Source organism: Leptidea sinapis, chromosome 23 (assembly GCF_905404315.1).
Source record: "Leptidea sinapis chromosome 23, ilLepSina1.1, whole genome shotgun sequence".
NCBI classification, from domain to species: Eukaryota; Metazoa; Arthropoda; class Insecta; order Lepidoptera; family Pieridae; genus Leptidea; species Leptidea sinapis.
This window is the reverse complement of record NC_066287.1, coordinates 12,666,061-12,691,621: the sequence shown is the minus strand read 5'-3', so window position 1 is coordinate 12,691,621 and position 25,561 is coordinate 12,666,061. Positions and strand designations below refer to the sequence as shown.

The 25,561-nt window shown below is 35.4% G+C and overlaps 1 protein-coding gene and 1 long non-coding RNA gene across 3 annotated transcripts in view; one reads left to right on the top strand and one right to left on the bottom strand.

Annotated features, from left to right (window-relative positions):
* LOC126971101 (serine/threonine-protein phosphatase 2A regulatory subunit B'' subunit beta-like) overlaps nucleotides 1–25,561 on the top strand; it is a 148,063-nt gene that overhangs the window by 5,317 nt on the left and 117,185 nt on the right. The window lies entirely within an intron of this gene.
* On the bottom strand, nucleotides 13,951–17,353 carry LOC126971141 (uncharacterized). The gene is made up of 3 exons (XR_007730831.1): nucleotides 17,103–17,353; nucleotides 16,180–16,318; nucleotides 13,951–14,100 (listed from the first exon to the last, which is right to left on the bottom strand). It is a non-coding gene; the product is annotated as an uncharacterized LOC126971141 (long non-coding RNA).

Below are 25,561 nucleotides of genomic sequence, written 5' to 3'. Positions count from 1 at the left end.
GCTGTACGATATATTTAATACGAAATATATGCTATATAATCTTAACGTACGTGTATTGACAGTGAACTCCTCCTAAGCGGCTCGACAGATTTGAATGAAATTTTCTGTGTGTGTTCAAGTGGATTGTAGGATGGCTTAGATTCACAATTGAACTACCTCTTTAATGGCTGGACCAATTTTGATGATTTTTTTAGAGTGTTGCAGTGAATTTAAGATTGGTTTAGATTCTCAATACAGTCGACATATAATTCTCCTGCGTATGTTAGTGATCTCCTCCTAACGGCTGGACTGATTTTTCACATTTAACACATGTGTACAGGACGTCTGTCGGGTCCACTGACCGCTAGTATATATATACACACACATTTATATATATATATATGCAACAGAATGTATGCCCTATTGAAATAATACTTTGCACACATTTGCATTCTATTTAATCACTTAACTTACCCGAGTCACACAATTTAGTGACTTTTTATTGATTAGTGTAACACTTTTATTATTTTAAATATAACTTACCAAACATTCACATGTATAGCGGACTCGAAAATGAAACTTTGAATACAATAAGAACCTGAACGTTTGTCAGCTCAGCACTTGTATATTATATAATGCTGAATAATACACATTTACATTGAACACACCGGACGTTGAAAACGCGACGTTTATGCGTGACCTTGGCGAAACAACCTGCGACAGGTGGACGAAGTACTCGCATCTACACCGATACGAAATATGCGAACGTTTGTATATTAATAGTATATATTTTGTTATACTTAACGCTGAACGCTTAAAATTCAACTCAAAGTATTTAAAAAGAATTGCTAAAAATAAAACCGACGCGGAAACTTTGAACGCCTGCCTTTTTATCGCGATGGCGCTTATATATCTATGACGTCATACTTCATAACAACAAACAAATTTATCTATACTGCGAGAACTACTGAACCGATCGGAATAATACTTATACTATTAGATGCAGCGTGTTTCACAGAGAAGGTTTAAGTATACGTTAGTTGGTGATGACATAGTCGGAATCTATATTTTTAGACACATTTATAAATACGTTTACATTAGCAATACGCATGCAATGAATTATTTCAGTCAATTATATTTTATTAAATAACTAGCTGACCCGACAGACGTTGTTCTGTTCATAATAAAAAAAAACTCTTGCGGATGGAATTTTGGAAAATCCGTTATTAGCTGACCTACTCGGTGAAAAGAATATTCCTACCAAATTTCAAGTCTTTAGCTCTAGTGATTCCAGAGATATCGTGATGAGTGATTATATTCTCGGAAATCTCTTACACTTAATTTTCAATACATTTAAAACTTTGACTGTAGCGATAATACAATTTAGTAAATCCTTGAAAATGATGTTAGAAGAGCATATGATTTATAGTATAGTTGATTATGTGTGTTTGTTGTCGCTGTATCAGGGGAGTTGGAATGTCGCACCGAATATATTATGTAATATTACATCACTCTTAATAATGCCGCAGTTAAGTAAGACAAGAAATAATAAATGTTATTGTATTTATTGGTCGCCAAGTGGTTGTTCTTTACTATACTTCATGTCCATTTTATTGGCTGTCTAACAACAAAAGACTTGTATCTAGATGTATGTACGTCTAGATAGAGTCTAATTTATAAATTATCTAAGACATAGCCTATATATTGCTGCATATTGTCATGATGTCATTTGACATTTTAATTACTCTGTGTCCTCTAGTGGGACAATATACTAGTGTGTATACTAACAAAGTGTGCGAGAGAGACGTACCTACATCAGTAACGGCGATACAGCAAGATAGAAAATGAAATTGAATCTATTGTTATTGTATCCGATTTTGATAGAACAAGTCGTAAACAGTCAGCCACGCTTGGCGTTAGCTCCTTAGTATTTTAATATTAACACACTAACTAACACACACATTGACAAATTAAAATTGGCAACTCGTTATCATCTCGATCAGGTCTATACGCTGATATATTCTAAGTCTATGCAATTGATTATGAAGATTCTGTAGAAAAACTGTGAATTATTTAATACAAAAAATGTTAATTTTTGCATAACCTTGAGCGAGGTGGCGAGAAAAGAGTGGCTGACTCCTTACGACCTGTCAATCAATATAGGTTACAGTTACAATATACCCACTTACTCACTTATCCTTTAATATATTGTTGTATTTCGGTCACAGGTGATCTTCTATCTGGCCCATTTTATTTTCTATACTCTAGTATATTGTAATTGTATAATCAAGTGATACAATCAACAATAATGTTCAATATGTCGTCTGTATAACAGATACTTTCACCATGTTGTATTTTAAAACAACTCTAATCTATATATATAAAAATTAAAAGCTGTTCGTTAGTCTCGCTAAAACTCGAGAACGGCTGGACCGATTTGGCTAATTTTGGTCTTGAATTATTTGCGGCAGTCCAGGGAAGGTTTAAAAGGTGAATAAATATGAAAATGCTCGGAATTAAATAAAAACATTAAATTTGTTTTTCCTTTGATGTGTCTCCCGTCGTTCAGAAATCAAATTGAAAGAATAGTTTAAAATGAATAACTAATTAGAATTTATATATCTTTCCAACTTTCACAGCAGGTAAAATATAAACTTAAGTTTAGCTCAAATAAAATTTGAAATCAAATTTTTTTATGAACGATAAAACTTAAGTTTTGTTAAGAAATAAAGATTTTTATAAGTACTACGTGCTTAGTCATGTATGTACACGGACGAAGTCACGGGTATCAGCTAGTATTAAATAAAGATGGCCTTAACGTAAAATACATAAATGATTATTTAATTTTATCATTACGTCAGCTTCGCATAACTTTTTCTTGTGTAAACTACTTAACTAGTAGCAACGGTTGTTACGAGAGTGACTCAAGTAAGGTCAACTCAACTTGAATCAAACAACATTATTTAAATCTAACTTCACAAAGTATGATGAGTTTACCTCGAAATAAACGCATCACTCTACTTTGACCTATTTCATGAACTACTCATATTGTTTTGTTTTATAAAGGATAATGCATTATAATACTATTATGACCAATGTTCTTTATACATATAAGGACATAATATCACTCGCAGTCTGATACCGGCGCAGTAAAAGTGTGCTTAAGTACAATGTAAGCACACTTTTTTCAGAATTATACAAATTATTTAAGTTTTCTTTAGTTAGAAATAATAAAACACAAAAATACATACACGATTACATTCTTGAATGAACAAACAAATTTAGTCCCATCACCTTTGTAACGTATCTCTTCCGGGGGTAATACGTCACAACAGCCGACTAACCACAGCGCGTCATTTCATGGGACGAGGGTATAAAACAGCGGCAGCTCATTTGATTCAGTCTCGTGCCAGATTTTGGCGAGACAACACGTCCTGAGGATGCCTTGTGTAGAGGCGAAACACGTGTCGAATTGTTTAAAAACAAACATTGGCGGAATTATCACTAAAGAAAACTTAAATCATTTGTATAATTATGGATTTCCGCAAAGTAACGCCTAATTCAATAAATTGACTAAGAATTGTAAATGCGGCAATGTATAGCTAACAGTGGAAGCTTATTATGGTGTAATTTGTGGCATGTTCCATATTTCGGCTTTGTTTTACTACTACGTGATTTATCTATATGTATATATAGAACGTCATTGGTTATTACTATTTATTAGCATGACTTAAGTAATTTCATGTTTGAACTCAAACTTTATTATAACATGGTAGTTTTTTGACTTTCAATAAGTGATTTCACATCCTATTTTGAATAAAAATATTTGAATTTGATAATATGAAAACATAAGTTAGAACTTGTAATAAGTCAAGCTTATGTAAGAGTAAGCAGGTATTATGTAAAAGTTGATAATGAAATTTTTTTATTTTTTTTCAACAATAACAGAACGTTGTATAATAAAATATTTAATTATAATGGTAACCTGTGACAAAACTGAGAAGCTTAAACTTGTTTCAGTTCTAGTGGGTATTTTTAATATTCATTTTATTTTTGATTGTAGTACACTGTATAATGATGCCGTAGGTATTATTATTATTATACTCAAAACTGTAAGCCTAATGCATAAATAGATAAATAATTATGATTAACTTATATATTAGATAACAATTGTTATTAAAGTGGCTCTAGAAGTCTTCTAAATCTAATTAGTTTGACAGTGTTTATTATATACTATATATAGACAGTTAGTTGACGCTTGAGATGTACCCATAGAGCGAGCAACGTTCGCATATGACGTTATGTCACAGAGTTTTACCGAAAAGTCGTAAATCAAAAAAGTCTTCATAAAAATGTATATTAGTCTATAGCATATAGGTGTTGGGACTGCTACGAGGTCTCAGAGTATCTCAAGCGGAAGATCGGCGCTGGACATACTTAATATGTGTGTCAGCATATGCTGAGCTTGTGCCTATTTGCAGCTGATGTTAATGTAGTTAATGTTTATATTTAATTTTAAGTATTATTGTATTTTTGTTAGTTTTTAGCTTCCAATAAAATAGTTTATTATTATTATTATATTTTATGGTGAAATATAGCCCTTATAGGGACTCATCAAATAAAATAAATAATTAACAACCTTATAGTATATAGTTAGCAATTAATTAGATTTGTCCATGTTGTCCTGTGGAAGCGTTCTTGTCTTCCATGACATATTGGTTAGGAGTTCGCGTGGGTCCTATTCTAATGAGCCTACAACTCGACTTTAACATACCGTCAATTGAATTGTTGATCACCAGCGTGCGACACTGTTTGATTGGCTAAATTATATTGAGCCAAATTGCACTGGTGCACTCTATATACAGTATAGAACTAGCATAATATATGAAATAAATGTAGGTACATACTTGTTAGCATATTTGATGAGGATATACGAAAAATTAACAAACCCGTGCATTAATTTTGTCGAAAAGTAGATATTTCATTTCCAGCACACTTGAACCTACTGTAGAATTGGGTCACTAGATCAATGATTCAATGAACGTGAATATTTCAATATCAAAAAGCGCACTTGCCAGTTTGCTGCGCAAAAGTTGAGTAGCGCCGGCCACCAAAGAGAAACTGCCTCAAAGTGCTGACGCGTGTATTATAGCCTAAGCACGGTTTCTCTTTGACGGTCGCGTCGGTCGAACTTTGTACGGCGTAGGGTAAGGGTGTTGAAATCGATAAACAAATAATGTTTAAGTTTAATTTGAAATTGTTCTGTAATGATTGTTGTAAGAATTCTACACCCTGAGTATTTAAAGCTAAACAGCTTCGTAAGTTTGTTTTTATAAATTGTGAAGAAATTTAGAGGTAATGATTATGAATAAGGAAGAAGTGTTTTTATTTTTTGAATAAGTAAGGCATAATATATAAAAATTTGATTTTTTCTTCCGATTACTATGCTGGTATTTATGTAATTTTCTGAAAAAGAGTTTCGCTTGCACCATGGTTTCATAAAACTACACGATAGCTTTATAAATTTTCTTTATTTTATGTCTTCAATAGTGATGTAGTCCCTAGGGTCCCTTCAGTAGTTAGGGAAGTATCCAACAAAAAAGGCTAGATTAGGATACGATTTGGGTAAGTTTCGAGGGCAGCGACCTACATGTGCCAGTAAAACATAACAGTATTAAATACACACATGGAATAACAAGATAACAATATGTTTATCAGGATGTAGCAATGTATGATGTATGAGGTATGTATGCCCATCACGAAATGTACGCTTTCCTAATAGTACGTGAACTTTCAAATGTTCCGTATACGATAACGTTTTATTATTCTTTAAACGTAACAATTTTAAAATAGTTTATTTGACAAAGAAGGCATAAATAAGTACTATAGTTTATAGTAGATATTAAATGAAGGAAAGTGATGTATGGTTTTTGTCTGGTTCAGCACAGGCCACCTAAAATAGTATAATATTTATTATATTATACTATTTTTAGTAAGGCTAAGATGTTATAAGATTTAAAAGATGGTCTTGGACTCTGGGAGCTTCATACTCACGTTCAAACTCTGCCTACTTCTATCTGTTCGGCAGATTTTCGTCAGTTGTTTTTTGATCGCGCGATTTGAATACAACGAATATATTAACATAGAAGGAAGATGGAATGGTATAAAACTTAATAAATTGTATTTTCAATATTATCCAATGGGGAAACCGAAGATGTAATGGTGGAAGGCGTGGGACTAGAATATGTCAAAGAAAATATTTATCTGGGACATTTGGTATCTTTCAAAAATTGTATAGGCAAGGAAGTGGAAAGAAGGATTGCACTATCATGGAAAAAATATTGGGGATACAGAGAAATCATGAAAAATAGAGAAGTATGTACATAAAGAAAAAAGTTTTACGAAGTCTCCGTACTACCAACTCTTACATATGAATGCCAGTCTTGGGCGCAAAGGAAGGAGAATGAGAGAAAGATTGCCGTCAGCAAAAGAAAATGGAAAGGAGCATGCTAGGCATCCGAATTACAGACAAAATGAACAATAAACTGACGGATGTCATAGCAAGGATCTGATCCTTGCTATGACGGCTGAAATTTGGCTGGGCAGGTCATATAATATGTAGATTAGATGATTGTAGATGGACGAAAAGAGTTACGATATAGATACCATGGAAAGGTTCTAGACAAAAGAGAAGATGGAGTGATATTTTTACTCAAAGAATTGGGCCGGGCTGGATGAGAAGAGCCAGAGATAGAGCGTATTGGAAAGGATTAGGGGAGGTATAAGTCGTAGTAGCAACTACTACTTAATTTATTTAGTATTGTTAATTTAGTAATAATAAATATTTAATTGATATCTAAGTTGATTTTAAGTATTTTTTGGAAAAAATTGTAAAACAGAATTAAAGGCATTCTATTTTATTTCAATATTAAGTAATTCTGTGAGAATTAAAAGTGATAGAACCTTTTGTGAAGTGAAGTGAAGACTTTTAGTTTCTAAAATATAAATAAAAAAGAATCATTTCTATCCAATTTTTAAATCCCTAGCAAACAATGCTGTCAAATGTAAAATGCGTGTCGGCAAAGACTACACGAAACGGTCTTTGGCAATTTTTTGAAATAAAACCTTTTTTCATGTTGTCCACTCTGTGTCAAATGTCATTGGTTTTTTTTTCGAGAGGTGGAAAATAAATTTACGTATTTCGGCGGAGTGTTTAATAAGTAGGGCCTATAATATGTCGGATTCAGATTGAGATTCACTATTGAATAGAAACCTCCACTATGCTCGTTGCTCTACAGTATTTCCAGAGAAACCAAGGCTATGGATGCAAAGGATCTTGTTGGTGTAACATACCAAAGCTGCGAAAACTACCAACAAGATTTTACTTCAAAAAAATTTAAGACGAAGAATTACCGCAAAACAATGAAGAAATAAAGGGCATTTGTTTTACGTTACGAGGTTTAAAATATTATTTAAAAGCTTGTTTATGGATACATTTTCATTTTAATATAGAGTTATGTAACCCTAAAAAACGGTTGCATGGTGAAGTGAAGCCTAATATCGTTAGTCCACTAATGACTGCCGAAAAATATACCAAAACCGATGCGAAATTCAACTGTCCCAATCCATTATGTCAATTGCCTTAACTCCATAGCCTAATTTCTGAATGGAAATTAGACACTAATATTCTTCCTGTCTTGAATTAGAACTCTTTGATCTTTGAGTCTTTGTAAATGGAACTCGTGGCTGGAAGAACCATCCAGTAAACACGACTCCTAATATTATGTTTAGGAATGCCGAAAACTTAACCACAAACATAACCTGAGTTTTATATCTGAATATCCTCTATAGATCTAAGGCTAAGAGAGGCTAGAACATACCGTATATATTATATAATAATAATTGTTATAAGTAATGTGCTTGACTTAAGTGCCAACATTTCTGGCCGTTTTTCCATACATACGTTATCGACTCTTTTTTCTGTTATTTTTAATAGTAAATCAAAATTATTTTCAAATTAGATCAATATCATCATTATCTGTGTCTCTCTGTTTTGCTTTGTATGATATTTTTATGTTTTTGTAAGTGGCAGAATACTTCAAAAAGTGAAAACGACTTAAAAGGCATTTATTTTCTGAAAATTGATTCCTTTTGTTGTCAGTTCACACTCTACTACCGCTTCGGAAACAAATGGCGCTCTGAGAAAAAAAGGCCAACAAACTGCAGTCCCAGGCTGTCCAATATCTGGACAACCTGGGACTAGACTGGATGGGACTGGGACCTTATTACAAAAGTGTATACATATATATGTAGCCATAAAGCTATTATATATCTTACTAGCTGATACCCCGCGACGTCGTTCGCGTACGTATTTTTACACCTTGGGTTACATTACTGGACTTTTAGTAGGGATCCCAATTTTTTTGAAAATGTAATATATGCTGTAACTTTCGGGAATAATGTAGCTTCCCAACAGTGAAAGAATTATTCAAATCGGTTCAGTAGTAGCGGAGCCTATTAACTAGTACTACTAACTACTAGCCAAATTTTTCCTCTTTATAATATTAGTATAGATTAGTATAGATGAAGCCTGCTACCAGCAGGCTTTATTATTAATGATAAAGGCCACAAATGCAGACCTAGTATATAAACCCGACATCAATAACTGAAACAATTACAATAGTCCAACACAGAATACTTCTCTTCTAATCATTTTCCGAAATTATCATACGATTGATTCATTTTCGGAGGTGGAAATTGCTGAGAACAAAACTCTGATGTTTGAGTCTTTTTACTCACGATTATCAGAGCTGGCGTTGTCCTTATAACATACTGATCATTGTTGTTTTAGATTCCGAGGGTTCCGTACATATTATTAGTCATCTAAGTATACTTTAAAGAAAGGGAAAAGTGTTTGTTCATTTTTCGTCAATAAAATAATTAAAAACCTGTTGAAGTGTTTGTTGTTTCCCAATGAAGCCCTCTCATATTACGATGCCCCCCCCCCATATGTCAATTCAAAATTTGAACATATAGACCTTTTTTATATGATTTAATTGCAAATGTATATTTCTCAGAGATTTCCCTATAGTTCTAGTATAAGATGGTAGTTACTTGCCAAATTTCATAGTTCTAGGTCAACGAAAAATACCCAATAAATTTTGTTTCCCTTGAGAATGTCGAAATATACATATTTTTTGCTGCATAAACAGCGGTTTCTTTTTTTATCTAACATAGAATTTTGATCTTTCACAGCTTCGAGACTTGAGTTTATTGTTATAATTTCAAGCTATCACGTTCATATCTGCGCTCCTGAGATTCACAATCAGACAAACGGTCGGACGGTCGGACTACAAAATGATCTTATAAGGGTTCCGTTTTAATATTTTCTCTGAATGGTTTTTTTTTCTCAGCTATCTTTCAGTGTTCAGACATAGATCGTAATTGTGATAATCCTTAGTGTACCCAAAAAAGTTTGGGAAGCCTATTTCTTTGTGGTACATAAGCATTAAAGGTTTTTATGATAAGTTTTAGTTATAAAAAGGCACAACTAGTTAGAATTAATGCTAAGATCTATTGAGCTTACTTACACTTTGCTCAGACTTTACTTACGTTAAACTTATCTGAATGTGATACAACGTGAACTATACTTATGCATTGTACTTTCTTATCTTAAGCTCAGCATAATTTGTCATGTAACGTGTGTCATAAAACGAAATAAAAGATTCTGCTAAGCTCACTAAACATTACACTCAGCAAAGTTTCACGTAAGTAAAGTGTGAGCAAAGTCTATGTACGCTGTATAGATGTCAGCTTAGTCTGTAAATAAATATAATAAAAAGCTATATTATAAGTATAATGGGACTATAAATATATAATATATCATAATCATATCATATAAATATATCATAATCACTTGGGACATGTAAAACAGCGCGGTAACAAGCGACCCAGTTCAAATTCTCGGATTTAATGAATGCTGTATGATATCGTCGTCCGCTGAATGCAGCCGATCTCAAGTTAGATTCTCCCGTCGCTGGGCGTCAGCCAAGCCACTCCGTCGTTCCATCGTGTTTAAATTTGGAACACTTTTTTTTTCTGAACGGTTGTGGCTCCGAACATTGCCTAGAGGTGAACAATCTTTGCGGACCTAATTTTATTATATTATTGTTCGATCTTTTTACAAGGGATAAAATAGTTAGTAGATGAAATGTATACATCCCAACTACATATAAATCTGTGTGACTGTCTGCTATTGTTTTCGCTTTCGAAAAACTCCTGAACAGCTTGGACAATCTTTATAAAAATTTCGATCATCGATGAAAGATCATGTATCGAAATGAAACTATTTCTATAAAATAAATTAAAATTACTTGATTTTTTCTTAATCATAAACTTTACCATCCATAAAATTTAAATCAGACAGAAATCCAATTCATGAATCCACTTTCGGTGTTCGCGCCGATGATACAATACTCTGTGGTAACCACTTGTCAGTTGTCACATAACCACAGACTGCTGTCATCAATGAATATGACCCGCTTAGGTTGTAGGCGGTAATATAAGCATGTTCACCTTGCATCGAAGAGCACAAACATAACAGTTCGCATGCAGAACCAGATTGAATCAGGCTTAAGTTCCAAGGTCACACTAACACGCGATTCTAGGAAGCAATTAATATAAAACCGTTACTGTCCAGCTGGTATTTGATATTATTCAAGCAACGAGATAGTAAATAGACAGGTATAAATAATCAATGACGTTCTATGAATATATAAGGACATAATATCATTCGCAGTCTGATAACGGAACGGCAAAAGTGTGCTTAAAGACAATGTAAACACACTTCTCTCCTTAGTCGTGGGTTTAGTGTCAGTGTTCGAATTAAATCTGAAATATATAAATGTTTTATATTGCTGCTTATTGACCAAGATTATCTTAAGCAATTGGAGTAAATAAGGCAATGTTATAGATAGCAGAGAAGCTTAATATGGTTATTTGTGGTATGTTTCATATTTATATATTATATTATTATATGTGATTTGACTATAATATGTATAGAAAGTAATCCAGCTGGACCTGACAGCGGGATTTGACACGACTTTCTCATGCTTTATTTTTATTCTATGTTATTTCTTTGGCGTAGCAAAACGGTTCACTCATTTCATTTTAAAATTGCAAAGTACAATTGTTGCTAGTCTAATACATAAATAGAAAGTTAAACAATAATTAAAGTAATTAATACATACAATAAGAAGAAATAAATATAAAAACCTTTACATTACAACGAGAAAGATAGAAAATACGTTTTTATGTTCGTCTTCACTATAATATATATAAACATTTTTAATCGTATATTAAAACAAAAAGAGTAGATGAGTGGTAACATACGTTCACTGGAGTTAACATAAAAATAAATATATAAATAAATCGTATTATCCTAAGATATCGTTCACTTGCTTCCCATTTTGTAATATTGTATCCTGAGTAGTAAGTACGAAGTTGAAGTAGTGGTATTAACTTGAAGTCTCATTCAACACTTCTAAAATAAACTTCGAAATAAACTCGACGTATTCTTCATTCGTATTCCAAACAAGTCAACATACGTTAATGGTTCAAGTAAGACACAATAATACGACACTCTTCCATCAATAGGCCCCATTATCATTGTCAGCTTAAGAACAACCATCACATTGCTTAAACGAACATGTCAATCGCTTCAAATAAGCGTCGAACACAATATTAATTAAAGCACAACGCTAACATCTTAAACAGGTTCTACGAGTTCAGATTCGAATTCGGCAACGTTGTGTTCATTTCACTTTCACTTTCACTGTACAGCTGATGTATATCGCTTCGTGACGTGAGAATTTTTAATAGTTCAACATGAAATTGGATTGTTCCGTACATTAACAGTTATTACTTTCAATTTTTTTGAAGTTAAACTTCTTTAGCCGCGGTCGGCAGTTTTTGATAGGGGAAAATCTTATGGGTCGCGTCACCGACATGCTCATGCGACTGACGCACACGATAAATAAATTTAAAAAATATATAAATATATATTACAGTTAGACACTTTTTACATGGGTGAAATCTCGTGAGTTCGCGTTACCGAAATGCTTATAGCAGTATATCTGTAGCCAGCGAAATTGAATGGATTTAGTGTAAAGTTCAATGTGTATATACTATGAATTGTTTTAAAAATAAATAGAAATTAATAATTTAATTGGACTTAAAAATTATGAATTTTCGCATTTTGATAGTAAAAGTTGTGAAATCTTACTTCTATCGTCGGCGGCACAACTGTAATTTTTTTTTAAAGATATTTAGTTAGTTTTAGATTCCGTTACTTTACTAATAATTTATAATACCATAGACTAATTATACTTACGTGTAGGCAAATACAGCTTGCGAGAGAGAAGAACATCTCTAATTGAGAGACAGCAAGATAGAGAAGGATAGCGAATCTGTTGTTACTATAACCGATTTTGATTGACATGTCGTAAACCAGCCACACTTTGTATTAGTTCCTGAGTATTTTGAATATTAATTTAGCTAATGCACATATTATGTCGCTAGTAGGTATTCATAGATTTCGTTTGATTTATTTGCTTCTGATTCTTGCAGACCAAACTCTAATTCGTTTTCAAAAATAAACGAAACAGTCAGATAAATTAAATAAATTTCCTTTCTGGTATAAATTTCGATGAAAAACAATAGTATATAGGTAAGAACAATAAGAATATTTTATTCATGACTCGTTTTTCATGTAAAAGATGGGAACGTTTGATTTACACTTCAGATAAACAAAAGTTAGCATTCATTACCTTAAGGCTCCAATTTATTTACCTTATTTAGAATCTTGTATCAAATTAGCTGGAATCTTCGAGGCTCAAAGAGGCCAGTGCTGTCAAACTTCTAAAATTACGCGTAATCTTATCATCATGGAAAAATTCCATTATAATATTTTACTTTAAAACTAAGATGACTCGAATAAAACGTTGAATTTTACGCTTAATTTTAGAAATTAATAAGTTTAAGAATCTTACTAGCTGCGATGTAAAAGGTTTATGTAAAACAAATAGATGTTACCGTACAGAAAATACGGATCAATATGTTGATATATTATATGGACTTTGTGGAATTTTCCTTAAAAACAGAAGAATTTTTGATCATGCATTAATATTATCATAATATCGCGAGAATCAATTTAAATATATTGACGTACAATAAGCAACTAAGCTCACAATCACGCTCCAAATTATTTGAACAAAAATCTGTCTCCGCGTCTATTAGGCAGAGTTTTCATTTAGTTGGGGTTTGGACGCGCTTTGAATACAACGCCACGAAATGACAGTGTTCACTGAAAAATCGTCGAAAAACAGCATATCCATACTTAAAAAGAATGGAGTATCATATTTCAGGAAAGAGGCACCTTTTAACATATGTTCTTGTCTAGACAAGAACATATGTTAAAAGGTGCTAGTGTTCGCGTCCGTGTCGCGCGTGACGTAACTAGTGATACTACTAATGAGCGTTTACGACATAGAACGTTATTGCCACGAAATACGGTGAAGGAATGTTTAATGTTAATGTAGGTATACGTATATACCACGCAGCTCGAACATTTTTGATGACCTTTTAATCGGCGATTGGGAGTCTAGTTGTTAATTCTGCGTCTGCGCTTTATCTCTATGTAAAATAATAATTTTGTCCATAAAAGACATCATAATATATACACAATTACGTATATTTTAAAGTTAAAATTCCATATGATATAATGCTTGGAAATAACAGAAATAAATCAATCTCCGTGGAATGAACTTCCTTGTGCGGTGTTTCCGGGACGATCTTCTTCTTCTTCTTCATACGGGCGCTTTCCGCAATTCGACGTCATATGCGCCTATTTTGCGTGCGAGGGTGGTAGAGGCTACTCCAACCAGCCAAGCTCCTCCAAGAAGTCACCCAACCTCTTAACGTCGCAGAAGACTTCCCGAAGAGCGCCTGGTGACCCCAGGTGCTTCGCCCTGTAGTTTGCCACCTCACTGCATTCCAGCAGAACGTGAGCAGCTGTTTCCTCTGCCCCCAGGCAACCTCTGCATAGAGGGCTGTCCGTGACACCTATATTAAAGAGATGCCTGTTAAAATTGCCGTGACCTGTGGCCGCACATAGTATTAATCTTAGTGGACACCGATTAAGTTGTAAGATTTCCCTGGTAAAACGCAAGTCGGCGCAAGGTAAAGCTGCTTTGGCTTGCCTGCACTCCTCAAGGCTATCCCAGTATTGTTGATGTAGTGCTTTTATCTTTTGATTTAAGTGGTTCCTGAACCAACTATGTGGCAGAGGCAGGAAAGGCTCTGGTCCAACCGGTTGGGTCTCAGAACCCCTTCTAGCTAGTTGGTCTGCCGCCTCGTTGCCCCTGATCCCACTGTGACCTTTGATCCACTGAAGTGTTAGGTTGTTGTTATTACCAGCCACCTTATTTAATGCTGAGTGACATTCAAATAATAGGCTGGAATTGATTATCTTACCTTGAAGGGATTGTAATACCGATTTACTATCAGAGAGTATTCTAATGGAGTGATCTTGAACCTCTCTGGCCAAGATAGCATTGGCAGCTAGCAAAATCCCCATGCATTCAGCCTGGTATACAGTGTTAAGCTTACCCAAGGGCTCGGATATGCTGATATTTAGATCTTCCGAGAAGACTCCCGTACCTGTGCCTGAATACGTCTTCGAACCATCTGTGTAGAGGTCGAGCTCATAATGTGTAAGGACACTGTCGTTCCTTTCCTCGAGCTCTATTCTGTATTTTTTGTCAAAAATGAAAGTCCGCTCTATTTTATCACTAGCTGCTTCCACAAGTGGCATAGCTGACCATGCTTCTGAAAGTATGCTAAGATGTCTTACTTTGTCAATTCTCTGTGTTTTCAGATGTTTTAATCTTAGCGCAGCCATTGCCGCTTCTTGATATATGAATAAGTGTAGCAGAGGGATGCTCAGGGCTATTTCTAAGGCGGCGGTAGGGGTTGTCCTCATGCATCCCGTCACCGCACAGCATGCTTGCCTTTGAAATTTTTGTAATTTGGCGATGCAAGTTGTAAGTCTGGTCCTGGTCCACCACACTACACAGCCATAAGTGAGCATTGGTCTCACCACTGCTGTGTAAAGCCATAAGGTGAGCTTTGGTTGGAGACCCCATCTCTTGCCAATCATCATGCGGCATTGCCATAAGGTGATACTCGCGGAGTTGATTTTGTATTCAAGGTGGCTGCTCCAGTTCAGTTTGCTATCTAGAATCACACCTAGGTATTTGACCTCTTTTGATAACTGAAGTCTTGTATTGAAGATAGTGGGCGGTTTGTGGTTCCCTACCAATCTTTTGTTAGAGAAGAGTACTAACTATGTTTTCTGTGGGTTTACAGAGACCTCATGTTCTTTACACCATTCCTCGACGAGTCGAAGAGCTGCTTGTAACCTATCACATACCATGCTGCCATTATTGCCTGTGTTTAAAATGGTGATGTCATCGGCATACCCTATTGTGTAAAAGTATTGGTTGTTCAGTTTGGAGATCAGGTCGTTCACTACTAGGTTCCACAGAAGCGGAGAGAGAACACCTCCCTGCGGACAACCGCGGGCTTTAAGGGCGACTTTCGTGTCTTCCCCTGTTACCCTTATAATTATATTGCTTAACATATTAATTATCCAGTCAATAAGCAGGGTCTGTACTCCGTGTCTGCGAAGTGCTATGGTGAAGTTGGTCTTGTCAAAGGCTCCCTCTATGTCTATGAAGCAACCTAGACAGACTAATTTATTTTGTAAGGCATGTTCAATTTTTCCTACTACCTGGTGAAGAGCGGATTCCATTGATCTGCCTTGGCAGAAGGCATGCTGATGCCTGTGTATGGGTGTATTGCGTAACGCATTATCTCTCAGGTGTCTGTCGCATATTCTCTCTAAAGTCTTGAGGAGAAAAGACAACAGACTGATAGGTCTAAACGATTTAGGATTATTGTAATTACTCTTACCTTGCTTGGGTATGAAGATGACCCTAACTTCCCGCCAGGCAAGGGGAGTGTATTTAAAGGCCAGACAGGCCTGATAGATACGACATGGGTACCTTCAAGAAAAGCGCGTACACCTTCCTTAAAGGCCGGCAAAAAAAAAAAAAAAGATAGATATAAGTCAGTATGTACAACAACTTTCCTCCTCCCCACTGTAGCAGTGCAGGAAAGACGCCATCTGTGCCCGCTGACTTGAAAGGCTGGAAGCTGTCCACCGCCCATTTCACCTTGTTGTAGGTGACAATCTCATAGGTGGTTTGCCAGCAGTTTTCTGTAACCAAGCTGTTAGGTATCGTCCAAATTGGTTCTTGTATTATTTTACAGTCTGGAAAGTGTGTTTCTAGCAGTACCGTGTTAGTCTCCTCCTGGCTCAGGGTCATTATGCCATCGGCTTTCCTCAGATTTCCGACAACGCAAGGACCCTGTTTGGCCAGTACCTTCCTAATGCGGTTTGCTTGTGGAGTGGAATGAGTGAGACTTCCAAAATCTAATGCGTTTTTATATAGACTTTTGTTCTCCTTGTCGGCATCCCAGTCTACATCAGCGCCTGTATTCATTGCTCTGTTGAAGGCTTTCCTTACTTTTGTTCGTAGCTTTTTAAGTTCTGTGCCCCGCCAGCCCTTGGATATGACCCCAGTAACCGGTGTTACTAGAGGACAGGCTTTATGGAAGCAGTTTATTAAGGTGCTGTTTAAGTTACTTACCTGTTGATCAATTGTTTCTATGCTGTCTAACCTAGTGGTAGGCGGCTGTTTTCCCAGCTCTAGTTCTACTAGAGATCTATAGAGCCTCTGGTCAGTCTTCCTCGGGTACCTTGTAAGTTGTTCGGGGATACTGGTCATTTTTAAATCGTAGCGAATCCACCTGTGATCAGAGCATGATGATCTCTGATGCCTCTGATGAGACATGCCAGCCCGCTATTAGATCAGCGGCTCTGGGGGTTGCCAGTGTCAAGTCAATTATTGTTTTGCACCGCCTACCCACAAATGTGGTCTCGTTACCTATGTTTAATATATCTAGATTAGTAGTAAATAGAAAATCAAGTAGATCATTACCTCTATTGTTGCTTGCTTCCATTCCCCATAGCGGATGATGGGCATTGGAGTCCGTTGACACAATCAGTTCCCATCCATTTTGTTCGCAGAATCTGATTAGTGTGTTAAGTCCTTCACGTGGTACCGCATCCGCCTCATGCATGTAGGCTGATGCAATAACGATGTTGAGGTTGTTTATGTCTTTGTTGGAATTCAGCCTTATGGCACACAGATCTCTAGAACAGAAATCCACAAGAGGCTGTATATTTATATTCCCTTTAACGTAAATGCAGGCTCTCACCTCTTCGAAATAGTTTTGGAAGAACATACCACCAATATTGGAGTGTCCGCATACGTTGCCGCCCCTAATCTACGGCTCTTGGATCAGTGCAATGGCTGGTGTGGTAGATGCAACCTCCAACCATCTTCGAAGTTGAGCCGTCGCAGTAATGCTATGATGGAGGTTGCATTGTAAAATCCGTATTTGCTTATTGGGGGAAAGGGGCTCCATTGGGATCCTCTTCCTCCCCCAGCCCAAGTTTGTCAGGTCAAGGAGCTCATCGTCGCTTGATGCTTCGACGGCTCGACTAGACCCAGCCTGTGAGGTCTCCTTGTTTGAGGACGGTGGGACTACAGGTTTTGCGGCAGCTGCCGCGACCCGCATCCCCCTTGACTCGTTCGGAGAATCTACAGGGGTATCCACGAACCTCCCCTTGGCATCCTGGAAATTTAGGTACACCGCCCCCAGCCGATAGCCGAGGCGGCGCTTCCTCTCCAGTACACTTTGCACGATATCGTTGGGGATGCTCACCACCACAAATGTCGCCTTATCCTGCGGTATAATGGTGTGGACACGCCATCGCTCCACTTGTGCCCATGGGTTCCCCAGTCTAAGGCACATACCAATGAGCATTTGGTTCCCATCGTGTTCGTGTGGTAGATGGATGCCGCAGCGTACCATCTTCGGTTTGTCTTTTGCATCTGTGACCGTGAGTTTGCCCACCCCTGGCAGATCCAGCTCCGAACAAACCCCGACGGTCCACTCCACCGCCTCCTGGTTTTCACAGTAGAGGCGAAGCGAGCCGTCATAGTAGGTCGTCTTCCGCATGAAGATGGGGCCCTCAACGGTCATTATTTGTTTTCTGGCTGTCGCGATGAACGCATCGTCCAGGTGTTTTTCGACTATGGCAGCCGTCTCTTTAGATATATAGCCCGTTGCCGATGTGATGACGAGCTTAGCCTTGGGTTTGTCTGCAGATGCTGCCTCGGCATAAGTCGTCGATCTCGTGTCTTGGGCTGGAGTCAGTCTAGGTTTCTTGGGCTCGCCTCGAGGAGACAGGGTCTCGTCGAGCCTAGCCCTCTTTGTTTTGCCTTTGCCCTGTCCACTTTCCTTCTCGGACTGGCCAGTCACCTTGGTTTCCAGCACAGTCTTACGGAAAATGGCTTTTGTTGTGGATGGTCCTGGTGTTTCGGTCCGTCTGTCGGTTTGTGTTTTTGGGGGAGAGGTGAGTGATTGAGTTTGGGATTCAAGTTTTGCTCGCCTCTTCTCCTTCTTTTTGAGTAACTTTTTGTGTTTTCGCGAGAGCCCGGGTTCACTCGCCAAGCCACTAGGCCGCAGAGCCACTTTGGGGACGATACGACATGGGTACCTTCAAAAAAAGCGCGTACACCTTCCTTAAAGGCCGGCAATGCTCCTGTGATTCCTCTGGTGTTGCAAGAGATTGTGGGTGGCGCTGATCCCTTAACACCAGGTAACGCGTACGCTCGCTTGTCCTCCTATTCCATAAAAAAAATCTCACTGTGTTAGTACCAGTAAGATTTTTAATTCTTCTGATAGCAAAAGTAGCAGAACTAAGTTTATTTGAGGTTGCCTCAATATGGGCGCCCCATTGTAGTTTTTCATCTGATACTATTCCAAGAAACGTAGTAGAACCTACAAGTTTTAAAGGTTCCCCATTTACTATTATACTTCTTGATACTTTTTGGTAGGGAGAATTCAATACATTTCGTTTTGCTCTCGTTAAGTGACATATTATTCACCCTGAACCATTTAGATATTATGTTTTCCAAGGATACGTTTATTTTATTGAATTCTGTGAATGTCTAACAATATTTAACTAATGAAGTGTCTTATGGGAAACATAATAACAATATCACATTCTTTCGAGGCTACAAATAGCAAATCATTAATGTAAACTAGGAATAAAAAAGGTCCTAGGATTGAACCCTGAAGCACGCCCATCGGCATTACAGTTCCTGATGAATGTTCATTACTTTCGTACGTTAACGTTACGTTTTAACGTTTGTTGTTAATAGTTCTGTTGTTGTGTGTCGCTATAATAGTACTGCCAGAAAAATAAATACTTTTTATATCTAACCCAGCTTATATCATTGATTTTTCAGCATTATCATAATAATACAACACAGGCTGTTCCAGTGATTAATAAAGCAATTGTACATTGTTCGTGTTCAAATATAGCTGATTACGAATGTATATGGGATTAGTTAAAGTATAGAGAAGATAGTATGGTGCAGTATTATCACGTGGGAAACGTTAACAGAGAGGATACAGAAAACGAAATATCCACCACAAATACATATTATAATTATTAGCGATGTTAAATATGATTGGTTGAACCATAGACTAAGAATATATACTAACGTATAGTCACGGGTTCCGGCTAGTATAATATACCTATAATATATATCTACATTATATATTATAAACAAATAATTTATGGTCGTTAAAGTTTAACATGGATGACAACTTTAACTTTAAAATAAGAAAGGAAAACTGACGATAACGCAGCAAAGTGAAATAAAAATATACAATTTATTAAAGTAACAATATAAACGTGTATATAAAACAATTTGAAATGAATAAAACGAGTGTAATTGTAAATGTGTTTGAACGTTAGATTTTGCGTTTTTTACACTTATGATGCCTACTACTCGGCTAAGTCGAGTTAGTAAGTCTTTTGTGGGGCGATGTTCAAAACAAAAGTATAACGTTATTCAAAATAATTGTTTAGAAACGTTTGTGTGGTAAAGGTTACTATAACATAAATGACTTTCTTAATGATACCACAGATTGGGAATGGAGTGACCGCCCTCAGGCTATTAAATAATAAGTTTTATTGTATAGTGTTACTTTGTAAACATATTTATTCGATGAAAAAAAAGCCCGCCGAGTTTGTTGCGCCCATTTTTGTCAGGTCTGAGGCATTCATTTTAATTTAATTTTTAATTTTATTATTATTTTAGTTAACCTGACATTAACCAGTACCCCTGAGATCGTGATCTGGAAAGTTGACGAAACGTAACTTTTACGCAAAATGTAATGTAACTACACATTTACAAAAATTAAACGTGTTTGAATCCTTTAAAAAGTGGTTTATTTAAATGTGTAACATTCGCGTTAATCAAAGAATATAAACGTGCTCTCAGCACAAAAGTATTATAAATTCACGGCTGAGAAAAGTCAATTTTATTTATAGAATTGATCGAAGTCAGGTTGGTAATTATCTAAGTTTGATAGCCCTATTAGCGATCTTCTTAACATCATTACGTTGGTGCTAACGAGATGGTAAACATTTATACAATCTTTGGAGTTCAAAATATTTCCCATTAAGTATTTTTCCATAAAATTTGCGAATAATTGACTTTAATGTTAAGAGATTTCAAAAAAGGAATAGGTGGTTATGATATCATAATTTTGTGTGTTTATTTCATGAAAAAAAAAGTCGAAAGAAGAAATTCTAGAATCGGCTAGGTCATATATATCATATATCAGAGTATAAAATCATAATAACATTGCTGGTCCTATAAGCTCACAAATGAATTTGAAAACCGAAAATACATTGTTGGTAGTGGTAGCACCACTGTTACTAAGAATCTGTTACAGCGATTTATGAACATTTATTTAAAATTTTTGAAATATAATTGATGAAAACCATGAGTTCTTAATTGAGGGAGCACAATATAGCGTTTTTAGTTTCCTTAACAACAAATCAAGCATTTGGATAAAATATTGGGAAAAGTACAACATTAAGTGTTTTGTGATCTTCTTCATTTAACTAATTATCACTGAAAAATTTTAATTAAGTATACCTGTATAGTTACAATACAATAATTCATTTTTACGACAAGACAGGCTACCCATAAACTATTTCTGGACAAGGGTAGAGGGATCAAAAGTTTGTGTGATATAATTTATGGATGACCCCCAGTGACTATCATCATCAAGGATATTTAAAGTGAAATAGTTCCATGTAATCTGATCCAGTCTTGCTAGAACATATACATAATAATTTTTGAATCAATCCTAGCAGCATATCGACTTATCAAAATTGTCATGAACCTAAACCCTTATTTCGTAGTTTCAACCCAAACTTTATAATGTAAATTGATAAAAACAACAAAAAACATTTTCTTTAAATATATTATATCTAAATTAATTATTTCTTATTATGTACAAACGAAAGAACTTACCAAATAAAATACACAAATGAATTCTTGTGCCATCGAAAAGTCGTACGTTAAAAGATAACATCAGAAGCGAACAGGTTGAAGCCTCGTTTCCAACAAAAGAACACATAAACATATTTAATTCATTCAGTGTACGTCCACGCACGCACAGATAAGGAAAGTCAGAATACTTTCCTTATCCGTGCTCGTGTGAATCTGTGTCACTAAGCACTTAAACACTTGACAACTTAAACAATTAAGTACTTACATCTTAATTCACACGTAATTTAGAACTGTTTCTCTCACAATTTGGTGTTGATGCGATATTTTAAAATTATTTTTAATTACATAGAAATAGAATATTCTTAGAAAATAGTCACTATTACTACTATGTTTATAAGTCAGTTTGCAAGAAAATGAAAAAATATATTTTTGGAAGCCTTTTTGAGGCTATCCATATCCTACCGTTTATGTGCCTTATAATCCCTAATAAGAACGTGAAAAATCTTGCGGGATTTCTTCGAATTTTATATGAAAACAAACATTACATTTTAATTTTTAATTACATTTAATTGAAATATAATATAACATGTACCGGACATGCTTCTCTTCTTAGAAGCATATCAAGCTCGAAAACTAGAGATAAGAGACTAATAAACACTGTTCTCCGTACAAAGATACAAAGTGACATACTGGAAAGACTAGGCCAACAGAAATGGAGGTAGGCAGGACACTTGATGCGATAAGCAAATGTAAAATGGAGCCAGGGAGTGAGGGAATAGGCAAGTGAAATCAAATAAGGCAGTTTACCAGATGAGTGTATGAAATGATCTAGAGGAGACACGAGAGAGAATCACAGAAGGAGAAAAGAGAAGAGAGTATCACACGAGACAGGAAGCAATGGGAATCTTCAAAGCAGGTCTATACCAAGAGGCACACCATAAATTTAGTTTTAGGATTATTGTTATGCAAAGAATAAAATGAATTTTGTTTCGGATATAAAAAGGCTTAATATAATAATTTATGCCGATCCTAATATATCTTGTAGGTTTTTTTTTCTTTTGATCTAAATTACATTACTTTTCATTGCATTACATTACATTACTATGTATGTTTGGACCGCCTGGATCGTTGCATCCATGTGCAATGTAATTGCGATCATCCAACAGCCGATGTTTTACAGCCTAAGTAACTCCTGCGTTCACAGTTTTAAACAAAATTCGGCGGTTGTTTTTATTTCGCCCGCGTTCCGAAATGCTAATAATTGTAATTCGTGCAAAGTGTTTGCCAATGCTTCTCTCAACATGTTCATCTCAACGAGAAATGAGTTATATATTATACTTAATATATCTGCTAAAGCAAAAAAATAATTATTTTAACAAAATTAAGAAATACAATAATCCTTTGGACAAAATAGAATTTGAATACCTAAGAGATGATTGCAAAAGACTGATAAAGGACTGTTACGTCAAATACATCAATGGACTCGAATATGAACTTATGAAGAATCCGAAAAAATTTTGGACACATATTAAAAACATGAGAAAGAATAGTTCGTTGTATCCAGACACTATGACCCTAAACTACAATGTATCATCAAATCCTAACGATATACCAGACATGTTTGGAATACATTTCTCTTCGGTATATGAAAATGATATTAGCGATAACAACAACGACTTAAAAAATCCAGAATCATGGACTGAACCACTAGACGTCATAGGACATTTTGAATTCACACCTGAAGAAGTCGCAAAGAAGCTTAAAATGATTGATACCGCTAAAGGCAGAGGTCCAGATAATATACATCCACTATTCTTAGTTAATTGTGCTAATATGCTAGGCTTTCCCCTCGCATATTTGTTCAAAGAATCCCTGCTGTCAGGAACATTCCCAGATGTCTGGAAGGAAGCAAGAGTAGTTCCTATATACAAAAACGGAAAGAAAGACCATATAACTAATTACCGCCCAATCTCTATCCTATCTTCAATATCTAAAGTATTTGAATCACTGGTGCATAACGTTATTTATTCACATGTACAAAAATATATTACCACTAAACAACATGGATTTATGGCTAAGAGATCCACCAATACAAATCTTACACTTTTTATGTCCGGATCGAAAGAAACTGTAGATCAAAACATACAGGTAGACGCGGTCTATACTGACTTTTCAAAAGCGTTTGACAAGGTTAACCATAAAATTCTCATTGGAAAATTACATAGATTCGGGATAACTGATAACCTTCTTAAATTGTGTGCTTCCTACCTTTCTGAGCGATGGGCGAGAGTAGTAATGGATGGAAAAGAATCTCAACCATTTGTTGCGTCTTCTGGTATACCTCAGGGCTCCATTCTGGGGCCTCTATTTTTCAATGTCTTCATCAATGACATAATACGATCTGTAAATCACAGCGACGTTTATCTTTTTGCAGACGACCTCAAGTAGGTCAAGACAGTGAGAAACAGCTCAGACGTCAAATGCCTTCAGAATGACATTGACAAAATTCATGATTGGTGCACTAAGAACAAAATGTTTCTAAACAGCTTAAAATGTCAACATATAAAGTATGTTAGAAAGCGATGCACTTTGCAATCCGAATACTTCATTGACGGACAAAAACTACATGAAGTACCAAGTATTCGAGACCTCGGTATCCAAGTAGACAGCAAGCTACGTTTTTCGGATCATATTGATAAAATCTCGGCTGAAGCAAATCGATCTCTGGGCTTTATTTTAAGAAGTACAAAGGGCTTCAAAAAACCAGCGATTCAAGACTCCAAATACAGTCAGGACATATGCAGACAAACTGAAGCACTTTCAATTTAAATTTAAATTTCCTGCCAGAATACCACGACATCTATGTGACTTGTTTGAGCCAAGTTTCTGTAAAACCAATCTAGGACGTGATTCACCTGTGGTACGCATTTCTCGTCGCTATAATGACTATACAAAGAAAAGTCCAAATATCGACATTAATTTTGATAGTCTTAACAACTTTAAATTAAAGCTTATTAAGTGTGACCTATCTACAGCCTCAGAATGTAATACCTAGATAGTCTTATATAATAAATTGATTGGAATACTGCATTCACAGATTTGTAATTAATATAAATAGCTCGTAATTTACTAATTTTAATTAATTTTTTTTTCTTTTGATTTCTCCTTACTAATAATTTTTTGTAACAGAAAGCATGCTGTGATTACCTTTAATTGTAGGAAAAGTTAAATTTTATAAGTAATGCAATGTAATTATTAAAACTGTAACTACTATTTCATATGTTGGTGATCCATTAAATAAAATATAAAAAAAATATATTTTAAATGTACGTACGCTTTCTATTGGAATAGAAAATATTCGTAAAGGAATATAATTAACGTATATTAGAGATACATAATATATAATATAATAGATTTGATTTATAAAAAGTGATTGATGTAATTTTACTGATTAGGTAATTTACATATCTTGATAACTGTAATAATCGCCTGGTCATATTTCATAATATCATATTGTATACTAGTTAGGTTTCTACATGTCTGAAAGACTATTCATCGATTTGTTTAAAATGTATGTATTTCTAAACGTATTCACAAAATGTTCGGATACCATATCTATATATATATAAAAATGAATTGCTGTTCGTTAGTCTCGCTAAAACTCGAGAACGGCTGGACCGATTTGGCTAATATTGGTCTTGAATTATTTGTGGAAGTCCTGGGAAGGTTTAAAAGGTGAAAAAATACGAAAGTGTTAGGAATTAAATAAAAACAACAATTTTGTTTTTCCCTTGATGTGTCCCCCGTCGTCCGATATTTGTTTTGTATGGACATATTTTCAATGAGAGAATTTATTGACGCACGATTTGACATTCTGCTGTTAAACAATTTCATTACAACAACAGGGAGCATATTTTACGAAATAATTCTTGATGTTATGATATTATTACTGATAAATTCATAAAAAGCATTATTTTATTTATTATATACAGAACACCGTCTGTCGGGTC